The sequence below is a fragment of the Scyliorhinus torazame genome, chromosome 15 (assembly GCF_047496885.1).
Source record: "Scyliorhinus torazame isolate Kashiwa2021f chromosome 15, sScyTor2.1, whole genome shotgun sequence".
In the NCBI taxonomy this organism is placed as follows: Eukaryota; Metazoa; Chordata; class Chondrichthyes; order Carcharhiniformes; family Scyliorhinidae; genus Scyliorhinus; species Scyliorhinus torazame.
Genome location: NC_092721.1, coordinates 105162439 through 105188283, shown reverse-complemented (window position 1 = coordinate 105188283; position 25845 = coordinate 105162439).

The window sequence follows — 25845 nt, the reverse complement described above, 5'->3', positions numbered from 1 at the left end:
CGCCTCCGCCATGGTGGAGGCCGTTGCGGAGGCGGAAGGAAAAGAGTGCCCCCACGGCACAGGCCCGCCCGCGGATCGGTGGGCCCTGATCGCGGGCCAGGCCACCATGGGGGCACCCCCCGGGGTCAGATCGCCCCGCGCCCCCCCCCCAGGACCCCGGAGCCCGCCCACGCCGCCTTGTCCCGCCGGTAAATACCTACTTTAATTTACGCCGGCGGGACAGGCAATTTCTCGGCGGGACTTCGGCCCATTCGGGCCGGAGAATCGAGCGGGGGGGCCCGCCAACCGGCGCGGCCCGATTCCCACCCCCGCCGAATATCCGGTACCGGACACTTCGGCAACCGGCGGAGGCGGGATTCACGGCGGCCAACGGCCATTCTCCGACCCGCTGGGGGGTCGGAAAATGACGCCCAAGGTGTGGAATCGGGCCTAGGTAGGGTGGTCTTTCGAAGCATCGGTGCAGACTTGATGGGCTGAATGGCCTCCTTCTGCACTGCAGGGATTCTATGATTCTATGAAGACAGTGATTTGGTGAGGACAGCTATAGTCAGTTTTATCTCTAGCTCGTCCCTGTTTTTGTAACAGACAAGATATTGATCCTGTGATACAGGGTGTTGCCAGGGAAACAAGATCAGGCTCCAAGTAGGATGACAAATGTCGCAATATCCTTAAGAGAAGCACTCTACTTTTGTTATAGATTAAAGCATTCCTCACCGACCTTCTCAAAATATTTATTTTAATATGATAAATATGGCATAATCACAATTTTTTGCACAAACACCATTTTAATATATTTGGCTTGTTATTTAAGTTGTTAAACATTGAAATTTAAAAAAAATTACATGTGTTTAAATGTTATTTGTAAATCTAGTCCTGCCATGGATAAAATCTCCTAAGGTTATATGTGTCCCTCTATTTGTTGATTGTTCTTGTGAAGTTATTGAAGCGCTGTGCACAGTACTTGACATGTAATCCCAGTGTAAAGAACCATGACAATAACATTAATATCCATCAATAAAAGATGTTCATTTTTTCACGATGTCATTCCTCATCTTTTGGCAAATTTAGAAGGATAAATATGATTTATGTGGCTAAATTCTGTCTCTCCAGATAGATCAAGGTTTTCGGGCACAAACCAGCCTTGACTCTGATGTTTGAAATTGTTTGAATCAGATTCAGTAAATACAGAGGTTGGGCTCTAAATGTCACGCTGCTACCCACAATGTTCTGATATTTCTTAATTCATATTTATTGTCACTATCGACTCTAACACACCAAGATATGTGGGATTGGAGGAGACTGGGGGAAAATTGGGGAACGTTGAGTGTGTGAGCTCTCCCCTTGTATCAGCGTGCTGCAGCAAGACACTCCAAGTTTAAGAGGGTACTGGAAGAATCAACCGCCCGAGATTACTAAGCGCTCAGTTAAGCCACTTAAGCAAGAATGTTGTCAGCTCGTTGATGACCAGTCCTGAGTCTTTATTTGGAGGCATCAAATTCACGCAGAGGACAAGCCACAATGGAGAGGAGGAGGTGCCATCAATGTGGGAAGCCATACAAGGTGACGGGACAGGGACAAGAGGCTCGATCAAAGACTCTCAATCAACAGCAATAGTTGCACAGTCTAGAGAGTTATCTGTCATCTCTCTTCACTGTTGACAGGGGCATTTTGGGGAGAGGCACACTCTTGGGGGAGAGCTGGGGTGGGTTAAAGAGTCCCTCAGCTTATGGGCCTCATGGGTTCATGAGAAGGACGCTGAGGAAGCCTATGTATTGCAATAGGAAGGAAAGGACATAATAGCACATGGGTTTAAGCAACTCTGAGATAGAGTCGACTAGTGATGAATCGCAGGAGCAGAGGTAAGCCCAGGGCCAACAGGGGAGTAGGTGTCAGAAACCAACGGCAGGAAGGCAATAAAGGCAAGACCCTCAGTACAGGGCCTACTGACAATGGAGAAGTCACTTGGAACATTTCTGAGCCTCCGTGCCGCAGAAGGTTACACCTGTCCAGACAAATGGTCGCTGATCACGTGCCCTTGTTGAGCGTCATCCGAGGGTTTATGGCAGTTGTGTGAATGATAAAATAAGGAACCACAAATCTGCCTTCGTGCAACATCATGCTCGTTACTCAATTGAATTCAAATACAACCCCTAAAGAATACAACACTAAGTAATCCTTTAAGCTTTCCTTTTCACATCCATAAGACTTAAAACACCTTTTACCAGAAACACATTAGGTTTACATTCATTACTGAGAACATTTATCATTCTGAATTCACCAAATGATCACTCGATAGTCTTTTCATGACAGAGAGATCAACAGTACACCCGCTCTGTCTGGCTTCAGCTCCAACACTGAAAACAAAACTAAAACGCACCCTGCAGCAAACAGCCGAAAACAAAACTAAAAAGCTGACAGACAGCCCAGCTCCACCCATTCTCTGACATCACTGCAGTAATAAACACCCACCTCTTAAAGGTACTCTCACTACAGATACTTATATACACACCCATTTATAAACACCCATTTCTTAAAGGTACTCTCACATGACACCTCCCCCCAAGAAAAAAAAACACAATCAACTTCAAGATGGTTTCGTTTTTCACCTTTTCACTATCCTTTAAGAAATGCACACAGTAAATATACTTTTTCATTTCAAAAAAACAACACACGGAAACAGGTACAACAATATAGTTCATTTTTTTTCGTTCTTCTTCCTCCAACTGAAATCCTTCTCGATTGACAGTGTCTTTGAACAAGAAGGTCCTCGCACGATCCATCCATTTCTCTATGCCTCGGCATTTCTCTTTAAAGTCAGATATTTACGTTCAATCTGATCGCAGAGTCCCTTGTAATTCTCCAACACAGGAGCATTGGTTATCACAGCTTTCAGGCAGTCAAATGCCTGTTGAAAGTCCGCTGTCCACTGAAATTTTCGACGTTTCTTCAGCAAGTCCATGAGTGGAGGAATCACGCTACAAAACATTTGCACAAATGTTCGATCAAATCCACTCATGACAAGAAATCGCATTATTTCCCTTTGTCTCGAGGGTATTGAAAACTCCTCAAGGAAAGTGACTTGGGCGTTTCCAAATTCACTTTTGGCTAGGTTTACCACCAAGCCCGCTTCCTGAAGTTGATCGAATAACGCCATCAGATGTTTTAAATGTTCTTTCCATGTCTGGCTGAAAATTACTAAATCGTCGATGTATACCGCACAATTGGGTAACCCTGAAACAACTTTGTTAGTTAACCGTTGAAATGTGGCTGGGGAGTTTTCCCTAATTTGAATTTGTATACACCATCTGGAGTCACAAAAGCTGAAATCTCCTTCGCCCTTTCGGATAAAGGTACCTGCCAGTAACCTTTAAGTAAATCCAGTTTCGAAATAAAAGCTGATTGTCCCACTTTCTCAATGCAATCCTCCAAACGTGGGATAGGATAAGAGTCCGTTCTCATAACTGCATTAACCTTTCTATAGTCCACACACAACCGTTGGGTACCGTCTGGGTTTGGTACCATCACTATGGGTGAGCTCCATTGGCTACAACCCACTTCAATTATGCCATTTTGAAGCATACTCTCAATCTCTTTGTTAACCTGTGCCAATTTTAAAGGGTTAAGTCTGTATGGATGTTGTTTGATTGGAACAGCATTTCCCACATCTACATCATGTATAGCCATTTTAGTACTTTCCAATTTATTTCCACAAACTTGCCCACGTGATATCAATGACTCTTTCAGGTCCGTCTGTTTTTCCTCTGGAAGGTAACTCAACAATTTATGCCAATTTTTAAGAACATCCTCGTTTTACAATTTAATTTGAGGTATATCAAATTCACAGTAATGTGGATTTGGTTCGTCACTTTGAGTTAGAATCATTAAAACCTCCTCCTTTTTCACTCCTTCCCTTTCAAAGTACCTTTTAAGCATATTCACATGACACACTCGGTGAGTCTTCAATCTTTCTGGTGTTTTTAACCTCACTTAATTTCCTTTCAATCTGATAATGTCCACAAAACCTAACTTTTAAAGGCTCACCTACCACTGGTAACAGCACTAAAACTTTATATCCACTGGCAAAACTACGAACTTTGGATTTCTTGTCCACTACCCGTTTCATCACATTTTGTGCAACTCTCAAATGTTGTCTAGCCAATTCACCTGCTCTATTTAATCGTTCCCTAAAATTTGACACTTAATCCAATTAAGTAATTTCCTATTTCTCACTCACCAATTTTTCCTTAATCAATTTAAGTGGTTCTCTTACCTCATGACCAAAAATTAGTTCAAAAGGACTGAATTTGGTTGACTCATTAGATGCATCCCTAATTGCAAACAGTACAAATGGAATTCCTTTATCCCAATCCTCTGGATAATGTTGACAATAAGCCCTCAACATTGTCTTTAATGTCTGATGCCACCTTTCTAATGCTCCCTGCGATTCTGGATGGTACGCAGTTGATTTGAATTGTTTTATTCCTAAGCAACCCATAACTTCTTTGAATAACCTTGAGATAAAATTTGATCCTGATCCGATTGTATTTCTGTGGGTAGTCCATATCTAGTAAAGAATTTAAGTACTCCTTCGCAATCTTTTTAGCTGTAATATTACGTACTGGAATGGCCTCTGGAAACCTAGTAGACACATCCAGTATAGTCAAAAGATATTGATTCCCACTTTTTGTTTTAGGAAGCGGTCCTACGCAATCAATTAGGACCCTTGTAAAAGGTTTCTCAAATGCTGGAAAGGGTATTAAGGGCGTTGGTTTTATCACTGCATGAGGTTTCCTTAACACTTGACATGTGTGACATGATCAACAAAATTTAACTACATCTTTATGTAGTCCAGGCCAATAAACATGTTTTTGGATTTTAGCTTGGGTTTTCCTTATTCCCAAATGACCTCCCACTGGTACCTTTTGTGCAACTCGCAACACCTCCTTTCTATACCCTACCGGCAATACTACTTGATGATGTTCTGCCCACTTTTCATCCGCCTGCATATGTAAAGGTCTCCATTTTCTCATCAAGACATTACTTTTATGGTAATAACACTCTGGTATACACTCAGATTCCTCTTTCGTATATGCTTTCTGATACATCCGTTTTATTTCTAAATTTTTCTATTGTAACTCCGCCAATTTCCCTGAGCTACAAATATCCGGCTCATCCTCCACCTGTTCTTGTTCTTTTTCAACAATTTGATCAAAAATAGTTTCTGATAATTGCACTTCAACTTCATCTTCACTCTTTGATTTCTCCTCTTGTCTTAACCTGTGATTTTCCGACCTTGTTACTACACAATCTGGAAAAATCCCAGGATATTCGTCCTTCAACACTTCGGTTGTCTGATTTTCCACTGGCTTATCAACCACAGTAGGCATCACTCCCACCTGTGATCCAGCTCTCTCATTACCCAAGATAAACTGTATTCCTGGCCAAGATAGTTTCTCTATTACTCCTACTACCACTTCACCACTCTTCACTGGACTTTCCAACCTTACCTTATATAATGGAACGCTACTCCTCTCACCCTGAATTCCACATATTACCACCATTTCTGGCAACATTCTTCCCAAAGTACATAACTCTTCATCTCTTACCATTAAAGATTGACTAGCTCCCGTATCTCTTAAAATTGTGACTTCTTTACCTGCTCCTCCTGATACACATGAGTAAACTTTACCCACACAAGTAAATTCTTTAAAGAGATCTGGCACCTTCTTATCAATCACCTCTTGATCAGGCTGTACAATCTTTTGCACCTCCTTCGCTTCACTTGGGTTTTCCTTTACCACTTTAACAAACCCCACTGTCTTATCCTGTTTTACCACATCAGTCTTCCCAGTGCTTTTCTTCAACCACCAACATTGTGACTTTACATGGCCTTGTTTATTATAGTGAAAACATTTGAAACTTTTCATTTCTTTTTCACCCTCCTGGATTTCATTTTTAATCTGAGGTATGCTCTCCTTATTATCTCCCATCAGATCACCTTTACCACTTGAGTATTTCTCATGTCCCCAGTTTCTATCCCTCACAGGCTGAAACTGATGTCATAAACCAAGCTTTGATTTATGAACTAATTCACAATCATCTGCCATTTCTGCTGCTAATCTCGCAGTTTTAACCCTCTGCTCTTACACATGAGTTCTCACTACATCAGGAATTGTACTTTTAAACTCCTCCAAAAGTATAATTTCCCTGAGAGCTTCACATGTTTGGTCTATTTTCAAAGCCCTTATCCATCTATCAAAATTACTCTGTTTGATCCTTTCAAACTCCATGTATGTTTGACCAAATTCTTTACGTTCACTAAGCCAATCCAACAGATAGACTTTTATCCCCTCGAGCCCCCTATTTGTTATGGGCCAGGGTTTAGAGAAATCCAAAGTGTATCATGGTGTCTACCTGCCCCACAACTTTTAATAGATTGTGGTATGGGGAGCACATGGCCCACTCTACATGTGTGGTACAGCGGAAATGGAAAAGTTTTTTTTAAAGCAAAACAATGTTTATTCTATGAACTCAAGTTAACCTTTTTAAAACATACAGTGAACATCTTAGCAATCATTAATTCAAATACAACACCCAAAGAATACAACACTAAGTAATCCTTTAAGCTTTCCTTTTAACATCCATAAGACTTAAAACACCTTTTACCAGAAGCACAATAGGTTTACATTCACTACTGAGAACATTTATTATTCTGATTTCACCAAATGATCAAGAGATAGTCTTTTCATGGCAGAGAGATCAACACTACATTCGTTCTGTCTGGCTTCAGCTCCAACACTGAAAACGAAACTAAAACACACCCTGCTACAGACCTTCCTGGACGGTGTGAAGGAGAGGAGGGTACCCCTGTACCCTATCCCGGGAAGGAGGCTGCCAGCTGGTAGAAAGTAGAAAGCTGACAGACAGCCCAGCTCCACTCAGCTCCACCCACTCTCTGACATCACTGCAGTAATAAACACCCATTTCTTAAAGATACTCTCACTACAGATACTTATATACACACCTATTTATAAACACCCATTTCTGAAAGGTACTCTCACATGACAATCCACATAAGACGTAGTGTTATTGTAACTGGACTAGTGATCCAGAGACCCAGGGTAATACTCTGGGGACCCGGTTCGAATCCCACCATGGCAGATGATGGAAATTGAAGCCAATAAATATCTGCAATGAAAAGTCTAATGATGACCATGAAACCATTATCAACTGTCGTAATAAACCCAGCTGGTTCACTAATGTTCTTTAGGGAAGGAAATCTGCAATCCTCACCTGGTCTCCAGATCCACAGAAATATGGTTGATCTTATGTGTCCTCTGAAATGGCCTCGCAAGCCACTCAGTTGTATCAAAGTCAAATAAATGGAAAGAAACTGGACAGACCACCCGGCATCAACATTGCCACTGTAAAGCAATGGCAAAGCAAGCCTTTTCGACCCTGAAAAGTCCACCTTACTAACATCTGGAGGTTTGTGCTGAATTTGGGAGAGCTGTCTCACAGACTAGTCAAGAAACAACTCAATCTTGAGTTACGAGATCTATTCTGAATCTATCCCAATTTGCATGATATTCATGACGCACAACATAATGGAGGGTATCCTCAATGTGAAGACGGGACTTTGTCTCCACAACGATTGTGTGGTGGTCATTCCTACTGATTTGATTTGATTTATTGTCACATGTACCGAAGTACAGTGAAAAGTATTTTTCTGCAGCCGAGGGAATGTACACAGTACGTACATAGTAGACCAAAAGAATAATCAACAGAGAACATTGACAAATGGTACATCGACAAACAGTGATTGGTTACAGTGCGGAACAAGGGTCCAAACAACGCAAATACATGAGCAAGAGCAGCATTTGGCATTGTGTGTTCTTACAGGGAACAGATCAGTCTGAGGGAGAGTTATTGAGGAGTCTAGTAGCTGTGGGGAAGAAGCTGTTCCTATGTCTGGTTGTGCGAGTCTTCAGACTTCTGTACCTTCTGCCTGATGGAAGGGTCTGGAAGAAGGCAATGCCTGGGTGGGAGGGGTCTCTGATAATGCTGTCAGCCTTCCTGAGGCAGCAAGAGGTGTATACAGAATCAATGTGAGGGTGGCAAGCTTGTGTGATACTGTCATCTGCAGATGCACATGCAGCAGGTAGGTTGTTGCCGATAAGATCAGTTTTTTTCCTCTTGTTGGTTCCCTCACCACCTGTCACAGTCATTGTCATACCCACAGAATCAAATGTTACAGATAATGTCCTGGACACTACTATCACCATCCCTGTCCCACCAGCAGGACAGGCCCACCAGAGGTGGCGGCACAGTGGTATACAGTCGGGAGGGAATTGCCTTGAACTCCTCAACATCGATTCCGGACCCCATGAAGTCTCATAGTTTCAGGTCAAGCTTGGGCAAGGAAACCTCCGGCTGATTACCATGTAACATCCACCCACGTCTGATGAATCAGTACTCCGCCATGTTGACACCACTTGGAGGAAGCACTGAGGGTGGCAAGGGCACAGAATGTACTCTGGGTGGGGACTTCGATATCCATCACCAAGAGTGACTCAGTGGCACCACAACTGGCCGAGTCCTAAAGGACACCGCTACTAGTTTGGGTCTGTGACAGGTGGTGAGGGAACCAACAATCGGGAAAAATAGACCTCATCCTCACCAGCCTGCCTGCTGCAGATGCATCTGTCCATGACAGTATCGGTTGGAGTGACCATGACACAATCCTTGTGGAGATGAAGTTCCATCTTCACATTGTGGAATACCCTCCATCTTGTTTTGTAGCACTACCACCATACGAAATCGGATAGATCCAGAGCAGATCTAGCTGCTTAAGACTGGGCATCCAGGAGGCACGGTGGGCCATCAGCAGCAGCAGAATTGTACTCAACCACAATCTCAGGTAACTTCATCGTCCGGCATATCCCTCACTTTATCATTACCACCAACCCAGGAGATCAAATCTAGTTCAATGAAGGGTCTCGGGGGGCCATGCCAGGAACAACATCAGGCATACCGAAAAATGAGGTGTCAACCTGATGAAACTACAAAATAAGCAGCAGGTGATAGCTATAGCCAACCAACAGATCAGATCTAAGCTCTGCAGCCCACATCTGTGAATGTTAGTGGACAATTCACAAAAGGAGGAGGCTCCATAAATATCCCATCCTCAATGATGGAGGAGCCCAGCGCATCTGTGCAAAAGACAAGGCTGAGGCCTTCACAACAATCTTCAGTCAGAAGTGCCGAGTGGATGATCCACCTTGGCCTCCTCCAGAGGTCCCCGGCATTGCAGATGCCAGTCTTCAGCCAATTTGATTCACTCACCCCCACACGATATCAAGAAATGGCTGAAGGCACTGGATATTGCAAAGACTATGGATCCTGACAATATTCCGGCAATAGTATTGAAGATTTGTGCTCCAGAACGTGCCACCCCCCTAGCCAAGCTGTTCCAGTACAGCTACAACACTGGCATCTACCCAGCAATGTGGAAAATTGCTCTGGTATGTTCTATACATAAAAAGCAGCTAAGATCCAACCAGGCCAATTACCGCCCTATCAGTCTACTCTCAATCATTAGTAAAGATTGAGTACGGCATTGTGGTCAGGTGACCCATGACCTCCAGGATTATTACCAAAATTTTGGTATTTTCCTTTCATGAACATGGGATAAAAAGTCGGAAAAAGGAAGCCAAGTTTAAACAGCCAGGCCCTGAAATTTGCAAACTGCAGGGCGGCAGGCTGTATTCATCCAGACAGGTCTGGAAATGCCTGAACAGGTGCTACCAGCAACATTATTTCAGAATGAACCTTCGTTTATACCCCCAGAGATCCTGCTTTGTTCGGAGAATGCTGGTGCCACACAGCTCATTAGGGGGCCAGAGGCATGGCGTGCCCTGGATAACACCTGACAGTTCGAAGTTCAAACACTGTTCTGCGACCCCCAAATATGGGAGCGTCCAACTCACTGGACCTTACGGCCCCGGCCAATGCTAGTAATGGACACAGGCCACAGAATCTTCAAGAAGGATGCAAAGAGGGGTATCAAAGGACAGAACCCCAGCTAGCTCTCTCCTTTGCACCTTCTTCAACAGTGCTTCCCGAGCGATCACCCAGGCAAGATGACACAAAGCCTGTCGTGTTAGGTACACTGGTATAATGCTGGCTGCAACTGGATGCAGCATAGAGCAAAAAAATACTCCAGACCTTGAAGTTAGTTCAATCAGGTTTATTGAACTATTAGCACAGTTACCACAGTTCTCTGTGAGTTCGACTCTCTGCTAACTTAAGTGTGGTTACTCTGTCTGACTGAACCAGACTAGCTCTTAGGCATGTGGTGGGGGTGTGAGATGGTAACAACACCCTTGACTGATTCTCTAGATGTTCATCAGTGGAAAGAGCCGGAGTGTGAGTGCCTCGTGTCTTTTATAGTCAGATCCCACGCTTGAGGGTCCTACCTACTTATTGGTCATGTCCTATTCTCTGAGTCCATTAGCTGCTTGTCTGCATATCATTATGTGTGTGTCTGTATATTATGACATCTACCCTTTTTTTTATGTTTGGATGACATATGTGAACGTATTTATAAGAATAGGCCAATATTAACATATATACATGCAGTGGATGTGAACATAAGTACATGTGAAAACAGCTGTCTAATGCGAGAACACAGAACATAGCCAACAGAACAAATGCTCATAAGTCCAGTCTCTGTGGCTTGCATCTGATCCTGGTCGACCGCCGGAGAGGTGTGATGTGGACGACAGCGCCTTGATGGGCAGGATTGAAGCCTGACTGGTGGCCTTGTGAGTCGAGGTATCAGGAGGTGGCAAAACAACAGAAGGAAACGGAGAAGAATCTGTTTCGTCGCACAACAGAACCATCAGCCAGACGCACAACATATGAGCGGGGGGCAGCCTGTCGAACAACAACAGCTGGAGCTGACCAGCCTCCATCAGGGATCTTGACCCGAACAGTGTCTGACGGGGATAACACGGGCAAATCGGTGGCATGAGCATCATAGCCCTGTTTTTGCCAGTCTCGGAGTTGGTGCACCTTCTGCAGCACCGGGAGGTGATCCAGGTTGGGCACGTGTATGGCTGCAAGTGTCGTTCGCAGGTCCCTGTTCATCAGGAGTTGAGCCGGCGACATGCCAGTGGGCAGTGGGGTCGCCCTGTACGCAAGCAGCACAAGGTGAATGTCAGACGCGGAATCCGCGGCCTTGCAGATGAGCTGTTTCACAATGTGCACCCCTTTCTCAACTTTTCCCTTTGACTGCGGATAGTGTGGGCTGGAAGTGACGTGTTTGAACTGATACGACTGGGCAAACAGAGACCATTCATGGCTGCTGAAGCACGGGCCATTGTCACTCATGACAGTGAGTGGGATACCATGCCTGGAGAACGTCTCCTTACAGGCCTTGATGACGGTCCGCGATGTGAGGTCTGAGAGCTTCACGACTTCAGGGTAATTGGAAAAATAATCACAACCATTTGCATGAAAGAGGTCGATGCCAACCTTGGACCACGGAGAGATTTTGATTTCATGCTGCTGAAGTGTCTCCTTACTCTGCACTGGCTGGAAGCGTTGACATGTCGCACAGTTAAGGACCATGGGCGTCATTCTCCGACCCGAATGGCCGTCGGCCGCCATGAATCCCGCCCCCGCCGGTTGCCGAAGTCTCCGAAGGGAGAAAAGTCGACGGGGCGTTAATGTCGCCGCTGCCGTCGGAGAATGTCACGTGTCTGCGCAAGGCAGCCGATTTTCGGCCTGCCGATATTCTCCCTTCCGGATGGGCCGAAGTCCCGTCGACGTGATGACCGTTCACGTCGACGTAAATTAAACCTCCTTTTCATCGGCGTGACCCTGTGCTCCAGGGTCACGCCGACCAGCGTGGAGGTGAGTGACGGCCTGGGGGGTTGGCTCTGGGCAGGCGATGGCGTGGCCGCAGTCTGAATGCGTGAGGAGAGGTGTGTCTCGGGTTGTGTGTGTGTGTGTGCGGCGGGTGGGGGGGGGGGGTGGTTAGAGTAGGCTGGGCTCCGGGGGAGTGCCGGGAGGGGGTCCGTGCCGGGGTGGAGGTTGGGGGGGTCCGTGCCGGGGTGGAGGTTGGGGTGGGGGGTCCATGCCGGGGAGGGGGATGGGGGGTCCGTGCCGGGGTGGAGGTTGGGGGGGGGGGGGTCCGTGCCGGGGAGGGGGATGGGGGGTCCGTGCCGGGGTGGAGGTTGCGGGGGGGGGGGGGGTCCATGCCGGGGTGGAGGTTGGGGGGGGGTCCGTGCCGGGGAGGGGGATGGGGGGTCCGTGTCAGGGTGGAGGTTGGGGGGGGTCTGTGCCGGGGTGGTTGGGGGGGGGTTCATGCCGGGGTGGAGGTGGGGGGGGTCCGTGCCGGGGTGGAGGTTGGGGGGGGGGTCTGTGCCGGGGTGGAGGTTGGGGTGGGGTCCGAGCCGGGGTGGAGGTTGGGGGGGGGGGGTCCGTGCCCGGGTGGAGGTTGGGGGGGGTCCGTGCCGGGGAGGGGGATGGGGGGTCCGTGCCGGGGTGGATGTTGGGGGGGGGGGTCCGTGCCGGGGAGGGGGATGGGGGGTCCGTACCGGGGTGGAGGTTGGGAGGGGGGTCCGTGCCGGGGAGGGGGATGGGGGGTCCGTGCCGGAGAGGGGGATGGGGTGTCCATGCCGGGGTGGAGGTTGGGGGGGGGTCCGTGCCGGTGTGGAGGTTGGGGGGGGTCCGTGCTGGGGAGGGGGATGGGGGATCCGTGCCGGGGTGGAGGTTGGGGGGGCGGGGGTGCCGTGCCAGGGTGGAGGTTGGGGGGGAGGTCCGTGCCGGGGTGGAGGTTGTGGGGGGGTCCGTGCCGGGGTGGAGGTTGGGGGAGGGGTCCGTGCCGGGGAGGGGGATGGGGGGGTCCGTGCCGGAGTGGAGGTTGGGGGGGGGGTCCGTGCCGGGCGAGGGGGATGGGGGGTCCGTGCCGGGGTGGAGGTTGGGGGGGGGGTCCGTGCCGGGGAGGGGGATGGGGGGTCCGTGCCGGGGTGGAGGTTGGGGGGGGTCCGTGCCGGGGAGGGGGATGGGGGGTCCGTGCCGGGGTGGAGTTTGGGGGGGATCGTGCCGGGGAGGTGGATGGGGGGTCCGTGCCGGGGTGGAGCTTGGGGGGGGGGTCCGTGCCGGGGAGGGGGATGGGGGGTCCGTGCCGGGGTGGAGCTTGGGGGGGGGGTCCGTGCCGGGGTGGAGGTTGGGGCGGGTCCGTGCCGGGGTGGAGGTTGGGGGGGGATCCGTGCCGGGGTGGAGGTTGGGGGGGGGGGGGCCGTGCCGGGGAGGGGGATGCGAGGGCAAGTGAGTTGGTCCACCTGGCCAGGTGCCAGCCTCCAACAGTTGGACCCATGCGGTCCATGCCCCGTGGCTGGGGGTAGGAGGGGATATGGGCAATGATGACATGTCGTCGTTCCCCTGCCCCCCAACAGGTCGTCATGTTTTCCGATCATCCAGCGATGTTGGCCGCCGTGGCGGCAGCCGCTCATGTCTATGTTGCCCTGGATGAGGAGGAGGAGGAGGAGGAGGAGCGTGCCAGAGAGGCGGCGCAGCCTGCCGCAGAGGGACAGGCGGCAGCCGCCCAGGCTGGAGGGACACCTGACCGACAGGACGAGGAGGGGGAGGAGGACGTCTCGGCCCCACGGCAACGGAGGCACCCAAGGGCGCCCCGTGTGTACCGGCCCCGGCAGTCATACCAGGACCTCACAGACCGGGAATGCAGGAGGACAACACGTATGAGGCGGGAAACCGTGGCACTCATCTGCCACCTGCTGGCACACCTGTCACCGCGTGGCACTGGCGGGGGACACCCTCTCCCCGTGTCCGTCAAGGTTACGGTGGCCCTGAACTTTTATGCAACGGGGTCATTCCAGGCACCGAGTGGGGGCCTGTCCGGCATATCGCAGACATCGGTGCATCGGTGCATCCGGGCAGTGACAGATGCCCTATATGCCATGGCGCACCGCTACATCCGCTTCCCCGTGGACCGGGTCAGCCAAGATGCCCGGGCCGTGGGCTTCTCTGCCATGGCCGGGTTCCCCATGGTCCAGGGCGCGATCGATGGGATACACGTCACTGTGCGGCCACCTGCAGATAACAGGGCCGTGTTCACCAATAGGAAGGGGACCTATTCGATGAACATACAGGTGGTCTGCGACCACCGCATGATGATCCTGCACGTCTGCGCCCGTTACCCAGGCAGTGTACACGACTCATACGTGTTGTCGCGGTCATCCATCCCCGGCATGTACGAGGAACGCCATCCCCGACTGAGGGGCTGGTTGCTGGGCGACAGGGGCTACCCATTGCGATCGTGGCTGATGACGCCTGTACGGAGGCCATGCAATGAGGCGGAGAACTGCTACAATGATGCCCATGTAGCGACAAGGGGAGTGATAGAGAGGTGCTTTGGCGTGCTGAAGATGCGTTTCAGGTGCCTGGACCTCTCTGGGGGCGCCCTCCAGTATCGGTCAGATAGGGTCGGCCGCATCATTGTGGTGTGCTGCGTCCTGCACAACATAGCCTAGCAGAGGGGCGATGTGCCGCAGGCAGAGGAGGGCAGACTGGAGGAGCAGCAGGAAGAGGCGCAGTCCTCCCCAGATGAGGGGGATGGGGGTAATGGTCAGGGCAGACGGGGTAGACACAGGCGGGTGGCTGTCCACCGTTACCGGCTGGCCCAGCGGGCACGGGACAGACTGATAGACGCCCGCTTCACTGACTAGATGGGCGTGGGAATCGGGTAGTATGGCCACAGACCGCACACCATGGCAACAGCCGAACACCCACACCCCCCACCCATCCACCCACCCAGCACCCTCACCCCCCTCCCCAACCCCACCCACCCCACCCGCATGCACCCCCCCCCCCCCCCCCCCCCCCGCCCCCCCCCATTGCCGATCCACCTGCGGCACAACGGGCCGGGCTCACACAGTTGCGGGTGGATGCGTGTCTATTGCAGGCCATGGAGGATGATGACAACCCGCCCTGCGGTGAGCTCCTGGCTCTACATCGTTGGACTATGTCTGGCCCATGGCCACAGTACCACCATCCGCCCGGACCATCCCTGCATGCGGCTGTGACACTGCAGCGCACGGTCCCGTCCTCTGCCCGGGGGATGTTGATGGCGGCCCAGGGAGAAGGGGGCAGACTCACCTGGGGCTGAGGTAAGACCACCCCTCACACACACACTTCGCTCAACGTACATGACACCCCCGCACGCTTTGGACAGAGCACAAAGGCAGCTTCTGTAGGTGTAACATTGACTTTAATAACCAAAGGAGTTCATGCACGTGCCCTAGCCACTAAAACTCATCTGTGCCCTGCACCCGTGCCAACTTACTCAGTGTCTAATTGTTTGGCCTTACGGGCCCTTTGACTACGTCTACGTGGTTCCCCAGACGGTACAGCAGAACTGGAGGTGGACTCCTGTGATTCCTGCCCTCTGACACTGGATCCCTTTGGCGGCTGTTTCCTGGGGCGTCCTGGCCTAGATGGGCCAGGCTGCGGCCCGGGCGACTGGGATGGCGAGCTGCCAGCCTGTCCTGCCCGTTGCCCACCCGATGCACCTGGGACGGAAGGGGGGAGTCCGAGGTGTCGCGGTGTACCGGGACCTCCCCTACAGGGGGAGCCGGGACGGACCACAGCACCTCCTCCTCCCTCGGGGTGCCCGATGGCCCCCAGGCCTCTGCATGGGTGGGGGATGCGAACGGACTGGCCATCCGACGCCCCCCCGACATCTGGCGCTGCCAGTCCTGGAGGCCCGTGCTGGTATCGACAGGGGTCTGCAGCCATGGAGCCCAAGGGGTTGGCAAACCCTGTCTGTGACAGTGCGACGCCGGCTCGCACATGGCCACTGGCGCCGATGCCTTCAGCGATGGCCTGCAGAGACTGGGCCATGGCCTGCTGAGACTGGGCCATGGCCTGCTGAGACTGGGCCATGGCCTGCAGAGACTGGGCTATGGCGTTGAACGCCTCTGCCATCTGGCGCTGGCACTGGCTCATGGCCTCCTGTGAGAGGGCAGCCAAGTCCTGGGCCACAGACGCCGCCTGAACGGAAAGCCCCAGGCCTCGCAAACTGTTCCCCATGTCTGACACCGTCGCACCCATTGCCTCCACCGCGGACGCCACCCCTGCGGTGTCAGCTTGGGTGGTACGCATGACCGGCACCACTCCCAGCTCCTGGACGCGGGTGGACTCCTCCACCTGCGACTGCAGCCGCCGCAAGCCGCCCGTCACCCTCTTCGCTCGTCTCCGGGTCGGTGGTTGCATCGGATCTATGTGTGGGTGTGGTAACTCCAGGAACCCGGGATCCATCTGGGCGGCAGATGTCCGCTTGGGCTGGGCTGCCCTCCGACCGCCTGGCCCCTCTGCTGCTCCTACCTCCACCTGCTGAACCGGGACGGCTGTGTTGTGCGCACCAGTGAGTGTACCAGACGCCTCATCACTAAAGTGCCCAACCGAGGTGAGTGTTTCTGCGATGGTGGAGGGTGTTGGTGACAGCAGTGGCGTTGTGTCGTGCTCTTCGTCCCACTATGAGTCCATGGCACTTTGGGGTTGGGGTTCGTCTCCACCCATCCACTCTGAGTCACTGTCCGGTATTTCGTCTTCCCGGGTAGTGCTGTCCCGGGTAGGGGTGTCCTGGGCAGTGCTGTCCCGGGTAGTGGTGTCCCGGGTAGTGGTGTCCCGGGTAGTGGTGTCCTGGGTAGTGGTGTCCTGGCTCAGATGTGACGGGGGCCTGTGGCTGCCCCCCTCGTCGCTGGGTGGTCGCTCCCGCACATGACGGGGTGTTGTCTCCCTGTTGCTCCAGGTCTCTCCGTCTCCCGTGGCCTCCGAGGGGCATCTTGCGAGCATCACATGCTGGAGGGTGCGGGTCTCTCCGTCTCCCGTGGTGTGCGAGGGGCATCCTGCGGGCGTCGCATGCTGAAGGGTGCGGGTCTCTCCGTCTCCCTTGGTGTGCGAGGGGCATCCTGCGGGCGTCGCATGCTGGAGGGTGCGGGTCTCTCCGTCTCCCGTGGTGTGCGAGGGGCATCCTGCGGGCGTCGCATGCTGGAGGGTGCGGGTCTCTCCGTCTCCCGTGGTGTGCGAGGGGCATCCTGCGGGCGTCGCATGCTGGAGGGTCTGGGTCTCTCCGTCTCCCGTGGCCTCCGAGGGGCATCCTGCGGGCGTCGCATGCTGGAGGGTCCGGGTCTCTCCGTCTCCCGTGGCCTCCGAGGGGCATCCTGCGGGCGGTCTGCATCTGCGGGGATGGGTGCCTGGACGTTTGGTCCTGCGATACACAATGAAGCATGCATGGTTAGACATCAGGCAGTGATCAAGTGATATGGGGGAGGGGGATATAGGGGAGGGGGGATATGGGGACGGGCTGTCGGTGGCTCACTTGCTACTACGCCCCCGACCTCTGCATCAGCAACCTCCCGGTCGTCAGGTCCGCCAGCCAGTTCCAGGGCCCTTTCCTCGTGTTCGGTCAGTGGCCTCTCATCAGCGGGGCCTCCTCCAGTCCTCACATGCTCCCTATTGTTGTGTGCGCGCTTATCCTGTGGGGGGGGGGGGTGGCAGGGGTAAAAGGCAACACTGTTAGGCAGGTATATGAATGCACGCCATTGGTTGCGCGTGCATTGCAGAGGTTAAGGTTAGGGCTGGATTCACTTGGGGATATGGGGGATATGGGGGAGGGGGGATATGGGGGATATGGGGGAGGGGGGATATGGGGGCGGGATATGGGGGAGGGGGGATATGGGGGATATGGGGGAAGGGGGATATGGGGGATATGGGGGAGGGGGGATATGGGGGAGTGGGGATATGGGGGAGGGGGGATATGGGGGAGGGGGGATATGGGGATATGGGGGAGGGGGGGATATGGGGGATATGGGGGAGGGGGGATATGGGGAGGGGGATATGGGGGAGAGGGGATATGGGGGAGGGGGGATATGGGGGAGGGGGGATATGGGGAGGGGGGATATGGGGGAGGGGGGATATGGGGGAGGGGGATATGGGGGAGGGGGGATATGGGGGAGGGGGGATATGGGGGATATGGGGGAGGGGGGATATGAGGGAGGGGGGATATGGGGGGATATGGGGGAGGGGGGGATATGGGGAGGCTCACCCTGCCTGCTCTGACGAGGTCGTTCACCTTCTTGTGGCACTGGGTGCCTGTCCGTGGTGTCAGGGCCGCAGCAGTGACGGCCTCTGCCACTTCCCTCCACAGACGCCGGCTGTGGCGTGGGGCAACTCTGCGGCCGTGCCCGGGATACAGGGCGTCCCTCCTCTGCTCCACTGCGTCCAGGAGCGCCTCCACATCCCGTGACTCGAACCTCGGGGCTGAGCGGCGGCCAGCCATCCAGTCGGGTGTTGCGGTCGGGTGTTGCGGTCGGGTGGGGGGGAGCAGCGCGGCCTTATGAGCCGTCACGCCGTGCGGCGCGTATGACGCTGCACGGCGTGAACCACTGCGCAAGCGCGAATCCCGTTACGTCGCTGCTAGCCCATTTCGGGCCGGAGACTTTCGCCCCATTTTTCCGATGTGACGCAAGTCGGAGTTGCGCCGTTTTTTGCTCCGATCGGCGGACGTTCCACCGATAACGGAGAATTTTGCCCCTTGTTCGCGATGTCCTGGCTGATCCCGGGCCAGTAGACAGCCTGCCTGGCTCTGCGCCTGCACTTTTCCACACCCAGGTGGCCCTCATGGATTTTACGGAGCACCAAGCGCTGGAGACTGTGTGGAATTACAATCCGGTCATGTTTAAGGAGGATGCCATCAACCACCGTCAGGTCGTCCTTTACATTGAAAAATTGAGGGCACTCCCATTTTGCCAGCCATTGGCAAGGTGTTGCATAATACACTGCAAGAGGGAGTCTTTGGCTGTCTCCTCACGGATACGAATCACCTTCTCATCAGATGCCGGGAGGGTGCTAGCACACAGCTGCACTTGTGACTCAACCTGTGACGCAATGTGCCGGATGACGTTCAGTGGTTCACTAGGCACGGTGATGGAGCGGGACAGTGTATCGGCAATGATGAGCCCCTGCCAGGCATGTAGACCAGGTCAAAGTCGTACCTTCTGAGTTTGAGGAGGATGCGCTGCAACCGAGGCGTCATGTCATTAAGGTCCTCGTGGATAATGTGGACTAGAGGCCTGTGATCCATCTCGACTGTGAATGTCGGCAGGCCGTAGACATAGTCGTGAAACTTGAGAATGCCAGTGAGAAGGCCCAGGCATTCCTTCTCGATTTGTGCATACCTTTGTTCGGTGGGCGTCATTGCCCTTGATGCGTAGGCAACCAGTGCCCAGGATGAAGTGTCATCGCGTTGCAGCAGGACCGCACCGATGCCATCCTGACTCGCATCTGTCGCGATTTTCGTTTCCCTGTCATGGTCGAAAAATGCCAATACGGGTGCAGTGGTGAGCTTGGCTTTCAGCTCCAACCACTCTGCCTAATGGGCCGCCTTCCACTCAAAGGCAGTGGACTTCTTCACTAGGTTTCATAGGGCCGTGGTGTGTGAGGCCATGTTTGGCATGAACTTGCCCAGAAAATTCACCATGCCCAGGAAGCGCAATACCGCCTTCTTGTCTTCCGGGACCTTCATGCTGCGATGGCCTTGACCTTGTCTGTGCCGGGGCACACGCCCTGCTGAGAGATCTGGTCTCCTAGGAACTTAGGTGTCGACATGCCAAAGCAACATTTGACCATGTTCAGCTTCAGGCCATTGGCGTGGACACGGCGGAATACCTGCTGGAGACGGGAAACATGCTCCTCAGGGGTCGTGGACCATATGGTGACGTCGTCCACGTACACACGAACACCTTCGATGCCCTCCATCATCTGCTCCATGATGCGATTAAATATCTCCGATGCCGAGACGATGCCGAACGGTATATGGTTATAGCAGTACCTGCCAAATGGTGAGTTGAAGGTGCAGAGCCTTCTGCTGGACACATCCAGCTGGATTTGCCAGAATCCATGTGACGCATCTAACTTCGTGAAAAACCTTGCATGTGCCATCTCACTGGTGAGTCCCTCCCGCTTCGGGATGGGGTAGTGTTCACGCATTATATTCTGGTTGAGATCCTTGGGATCAATGCAGATGCGCAAGTCTCCAGAGGGTTTTTTAACCACCAGCATCGAGCTGATCCAGTCAGTCAGTTCGGTTACCCTGGAAATGATCCTCTGCTGCTGCAGCTCCTTGAGCTGTTCCTTCAGGCGCTCCTTCAGTGGAGCGGGGACCCGGCGTGGTGCATGGACCACTGGCTTGGCATCAGGTTGCAGTAGGATCCTGTACCAATATGGCAAAGTGCCCATCCATTCAAACACATCTGGATACTGAGCGAGGATGTCGTCAATGCCAGTTTGAAGATTATCGTTCGAGGATGTCGTTGAATAAACCCGCTGCACCAGGTTTAGCTTTTTGCAGGCATGCGCGCCCAGTAGGGATGCCCTGTCCGGCTTGACAATTTCAAACCTTGGCCGTGCATGGGTGCTCCGGTTGGAGACGAGTAGATGGCAGGACCCCAGTGCCGTGATGGCATTACCGTTATAGTCCAGGAGCTGGCAGGTGGCTGAAAGGACCTTGGGGGGCTTCTTGATGCGGTTGAAGTCTGCCTGTGAGAGGAGGTTGGCAGAAGCACCTGTGTCCAGCTTGAACTGGATGGAGCAGCGGGTGACCTGCATCACCGCATGCCGTTCGTCAGCATAATCCACAGTGACGATGGACTGAATGCGAGATGAGTTAGGTGTGGCATGTTCACGTGTAGTAATGATGCCCACTCGGTAGGCGGACTCCAGGCACTCGTCTTCTGGATCTGTTGTACTGCCAGGATCAGAATCCTGTAATCGTTGTTGCACATTCTGGACGCGCCATCGTCGGAATTGGGAGCACTGACCCCTGACTGGTGGTGACGACCTGCACAAGGCTGCATAGTGTCCAGGCTTCCCGCAGTTTAAACATCGCCTGCCTCTTGCAGGACATTGTCCCTTTAAGTGGGCGTTGCCGCAGTTCGGGCACATCATGACGTCGGTGTTATGACGCGGTGTACGTTGTCGCACATGCGCAGTGCGGTCGGCAGACGTCTGCACCTGCGCAGTGTGGGTGTCGGCCGCTTCGTTATCCCGTTCGCATCGCGCATGCGTGCGGCTCCGGGAAAAGCGCGCAAAATGGCCGCTGTCTTCAATGCTGAGGCGCTGCATCCGGGAGGTGGCCTGCACACTCCCTGCCTCGTGGGAAGTTTCTCATTTTCAACCGATTTGTATTGGGAATACCGATTTTTTTTGCATGCTCATGCACTGTACATGTTTCAATCGCGACTGACAGGGTCATATGCTTGATTTTTAAGAGCTGCTCTCTCAGAGGATCAGAGCGAACTCCAAACACAATTTGGTCTCTGATCATGGAGCCAGCAATATCACCAAAGTTGCAGGACAGCGCTAGCAGGTGGAGGCTAGTTAAGGAGGTACTGAAAGATTCACCTGTACCTTGAAGACGTTGTTTGAATATGTAGCACTTGAAGATTTCATTGGTGTCCACTTCACAGTGGCTATCGAACCTGAACTTGTCCAAGATAGTCTAAAACTTTGTTTTGTCCTGGCCTTCGGTGAAGTTAAATGAGTTGAAGAGTTCGATGGCTTGATCACCCGCTGTTGAGAGGAGAAGCGCGATCTTTCTTGCATCAGACGCACACTCGAGGTCTGAAGCTTCGATGTACAGCAGAAACTTTTGCTTGAATATCCGCCAGTTGGCACTGAGATTGCCGGAGGACCTGAGCTGGTGAGGAGCCTGAATCTTCTCCATGGTGCCGGGATACATTTGCTGGTCATCACGGAATGGACTGAGGTAAGCCACGTTAAATTAGTAGTCTCCTGGTATCATGTTGTGTTAGGTACACTGGTATAACACTGGCTGCAACTGGATGCAGCATAGATCAAAAAGATACTCCAGACCTTGAAGTTAGTTCAATCAGGTTTATTGAAATATTAGCACAGTTTCCGCTAACTTAAGTGTGGTTACTCTGTCTGACTGAACCAGACTAGCTCTTAGCCACGTGGTGGAGGTGTGAGATTGTAACAGCACCCTTGGCTGACTCTCTCGATGTTCATCAGTGGAAAGAAACGGAGTGTGAATGCCTTGTGTCTTTTATAGTCAGATCCCACCCCTGAGTGTCCTGCCTGCTTATTGGTCATGTCCTGTTCTCTGTGTCCATTAGCTGCTTGTCTGTATATCATTATGTCTGTGTCCACATATCATGACAAAGCCCAGAACCAGTCCTAACAAGAGGGAAAGCTCAAATCGACGATTGCAGATCCTGAGACATTAGCCAACCCTCAAAGACTGAGGAACAACCTCTCCCAACCTTATTAAACCGGCATTACCAGTCTCCTCAGACAAAGACTTCAAATATAGTGATAGGAATTTGTGGATAGAGCGTAACAAATCCTTGGAAGGGTGTGTCAGAAGTAGTTAGCTGGTGTAGAGTGTTGGTGGAGCTGCACTCATTCAGGCAAGTGGAGATTATTCCGTTACACTCCTGACTTGTGCATTATAGATTGCGGACAGGCTTTGGGAGTCAGGAGGTGAGTCACTTGACGCAGGATCAGCCTCTGACCTGACCTTGTCGCCACAGTATTGGTATGGCAAGTCTAGTTAATTTTCTGGTCAATGGTAATCCCCAGGATGTTGATAATGGGCAGTGTGATGGTAACACCATTGAATGTCAAGGAGCGATGGTTGGAGTCTCTCTTGTTGCAGATGGTTATTGCCTAGGAACTTCTGTGGCGCGAATATTGCTTACCACTTGAAAGTCCAAGCCTGGATATTGTCCAGATCTTGCTACATTTGCACGTGGACTGCTTCAGTGCCTGAGCAGTCGTGAATGATGCTGTACATTGTGCAATTATCAGCAAATATCCCCACTTCTGACCTTATGATGGAAGGAAGGTCATTGATTTAGCAGCTGAAGATGGTTGGGACTAGGACACTCCCTTGAGGAACTCCTGTGGTGATGTCCTGGTACTGATATGACTGATCTCCAACCATCACAACCATCTTCCTTTGTGGTAGGTACGACTGCAATCAGCGGATGGCAGTCCGGGCGACTTCGCCAATGGCGCTGACGGCATCCACCACCTGCGCCGAGGCGTGGCGAATGGCACCGCCTTCCTCCCGGGCCAGGGTACAGGATCATCCACCTCTCCTCCACGGTGGCCAGGAGGGTCTCCAGCTCTGCATCCCAAACTGCGGCGCTGCTCTCCTTCCAGCCATGCTGGCTGCGACGGTGTGTGTGTGGGGGTATGAATCACTTAAGTGCGGCTGCAGCTGTGCGGCAATCACAGAACTGGTGAATCTGGCAGCATTTCACTCGCAAATGGTGGCATTTCACGTGACGACCATGCTCGCCCTTTTGGAGTTGGTGAATCGTTGCATCTGTCCCACCAGTGTTGCCGTTGTAAAAGTCCAAAAGTTCACGACGGTGTCAGCACTTAGTCTCAGAAACGGAGAATCCAGCCCCTGATCATTTTTAAATTCTTTAATGGGATGTGGGTGACACTGGTTAGACCAGCATTTATTGCCCAACCCAAATTGCCCTTCAACTTTCATTTGAGAGTGAACCATTGCCGTGGGTCTGGAGTCATATGTTGGCCAGGTCAAGTAAGGATGGCAGATTTCCTACCCCGACAGGGCATCAGTGAACCAGATGAGTTTTACGACAATCGACAATGGTTTCATGGTCATCGTTAGACTTTTAATTCCAAATTTGTATTGACTTTGAATTTCACTTCCTGCCAAGGTGGGATTCGAACCCAAGGCCCCAGAGAATTACTCTGGGTCTCTGGATTACCAGTCCAATGGTGATACCACTAAGCCACCATCAGCATTTATTGTTCATTCCTAATTACCGTTGAGAATATGACATTGAGCCACCTTCTTGGACCACAGTAGTCCATATGGTGTATGTACACAGTGGTGTTAGGAAGAGAGTTCCAGGATTTTGATCCAGCAACAGTGGACGAACGGTGATTTCGCTACAAGTCAGAATTAGTTTGGAGGAAACTTGTAGGTGGCAATGTCCCTATGCATTTGCTGTCCTTGTCCTTTGAGATGGTAGGGGTCGTAGATTTGGAAGGTGCTGTCGAAGGAGCCTTGGTGAGTTGCTGCAGTGCTTCTAGTAAAGTTCTTGTAATATCAGAAGCTTTCTTATTGAATTTTTAGAAACCTTAGCCAGATGTTTCATAAATAGCTAATCTGTTCCACTTTTTAAATCTTATATTTTTCTCTTAATAATTTTGTTAGGCATAGTGAACAGAATGAGGGACAAGAGCATTTTATATCACCTAATGTCCTGTTTTTTTTGTTACTTGCTTAATCATTTTACTTAAAGCTAGTTATAATTGGTGAGATCAAATGTAAATGTAACAAAAAGAGGAATTTGGCTCAGTGCCTGTGACAGCTTTTTGAAAGAGCTATCCAATCAATCCCGCTCTCTTGCTCTTTGACTGCATTTTTGTACTTTTCAGGAATATATTCAATACATTTTGGAAGTTATTACTGAATTTGCTTTCACCATCCTTCCAGGTGGTGCAGTCCAGATCAGCACTTAAAGTATAACAATAAATCTCTTCTCGCCTCTGGTTCTTTTCCCAATTAACTTATAGCTATGTCCTCTGGTTATCAACTCTCTTGCCAGTGGAAACAGTTCCTTATTTACTCTATTCAAATTCTTAATAATTTTGAACACCTCTATTAAATATCCCCTTAACCTTCTCTGTTCTAAGGAGCACACTCCCAGTTTCTCCCTTCTCTCCATAAAACTGAAGTCCCTCATCCCTTACCCCACCTCCTCTGCATTATCTCCAAGGCCCTGACATTACTCCTAAAGTGTGGTGCCCCCAATTTGATACAATGCACAGTGACCGCTGGTGCCAAAAGGGAAGGCGCATCTGTAAGTTCTCAGATTTGTGCACGCACACACGGCCCAGATCACATCTTGCCGCACATGCACAGTTCCATGTCCCCGATGACCTGCTCAGTATGTCGCCAGCGCTGATATTGCGAGTAATGATGTCAGGGACCAGGGGCGGGATTCTCCGACTCCCCCGCCGGGTCGAGGAATCGCCGGGGGCTGGCGTGAATCCCGCCCCCGCCGGTTGCCGAATTCTCCGGCACCGGATATTCGGCGGGGGTGGGAATTGCGCCGCGCCGGTTGGCGGGCCCCCCCCGGCGATTCTCCGGCCCGCGATGGGCCGAAGTCCCGCTGCTGGAATGCCTGTCCCGCCGGCGAGAATCAAACCACCTCTCTTACCGGCGGGACAAGGCGGCGCGCGGGCAGGCTCCGGGGTCCTGGGGGGGCGCGGGGCGATCTGGCCCCGGGGGATGCCCCCACGGTGGCCTGGCCCACGATCGGGGCCCACCGATCCGCGGGCGGGCTTGTGCCAGGGGGGCACTCTTTTCCTTCTGCCTTCGCCATGGTCTCCACTATGGCGGAGGCGGAAGAGACCCCCTCCACTGCGCATGCGTGGGGATGCCATGAGCGGCCGCTGACGCTCCCGCGCATGCGCCGCACGGCAAAGTCATTTCCGCGCCAGCTGGCGGGGCATCAAAGGCCTTTCCCGCCAGCTGGCTGGGCGGAAATCAGTCCGGCGCGGGCCTAGCTCCTCAAGGTGAGGGCTCGGCCACCCAAGATGCAGAGAATTCCGCACCTTTGGGGCGGCGCGATGCCGGACTGATTCGCGCCGTTTTTGGCATCGGTCGGCGGACATCGCGCCGATTGCGAAGAATCCCACCCAAGGTGTTTGCCTCCTTCACTTGTGTTGGCAATAAACGCACAG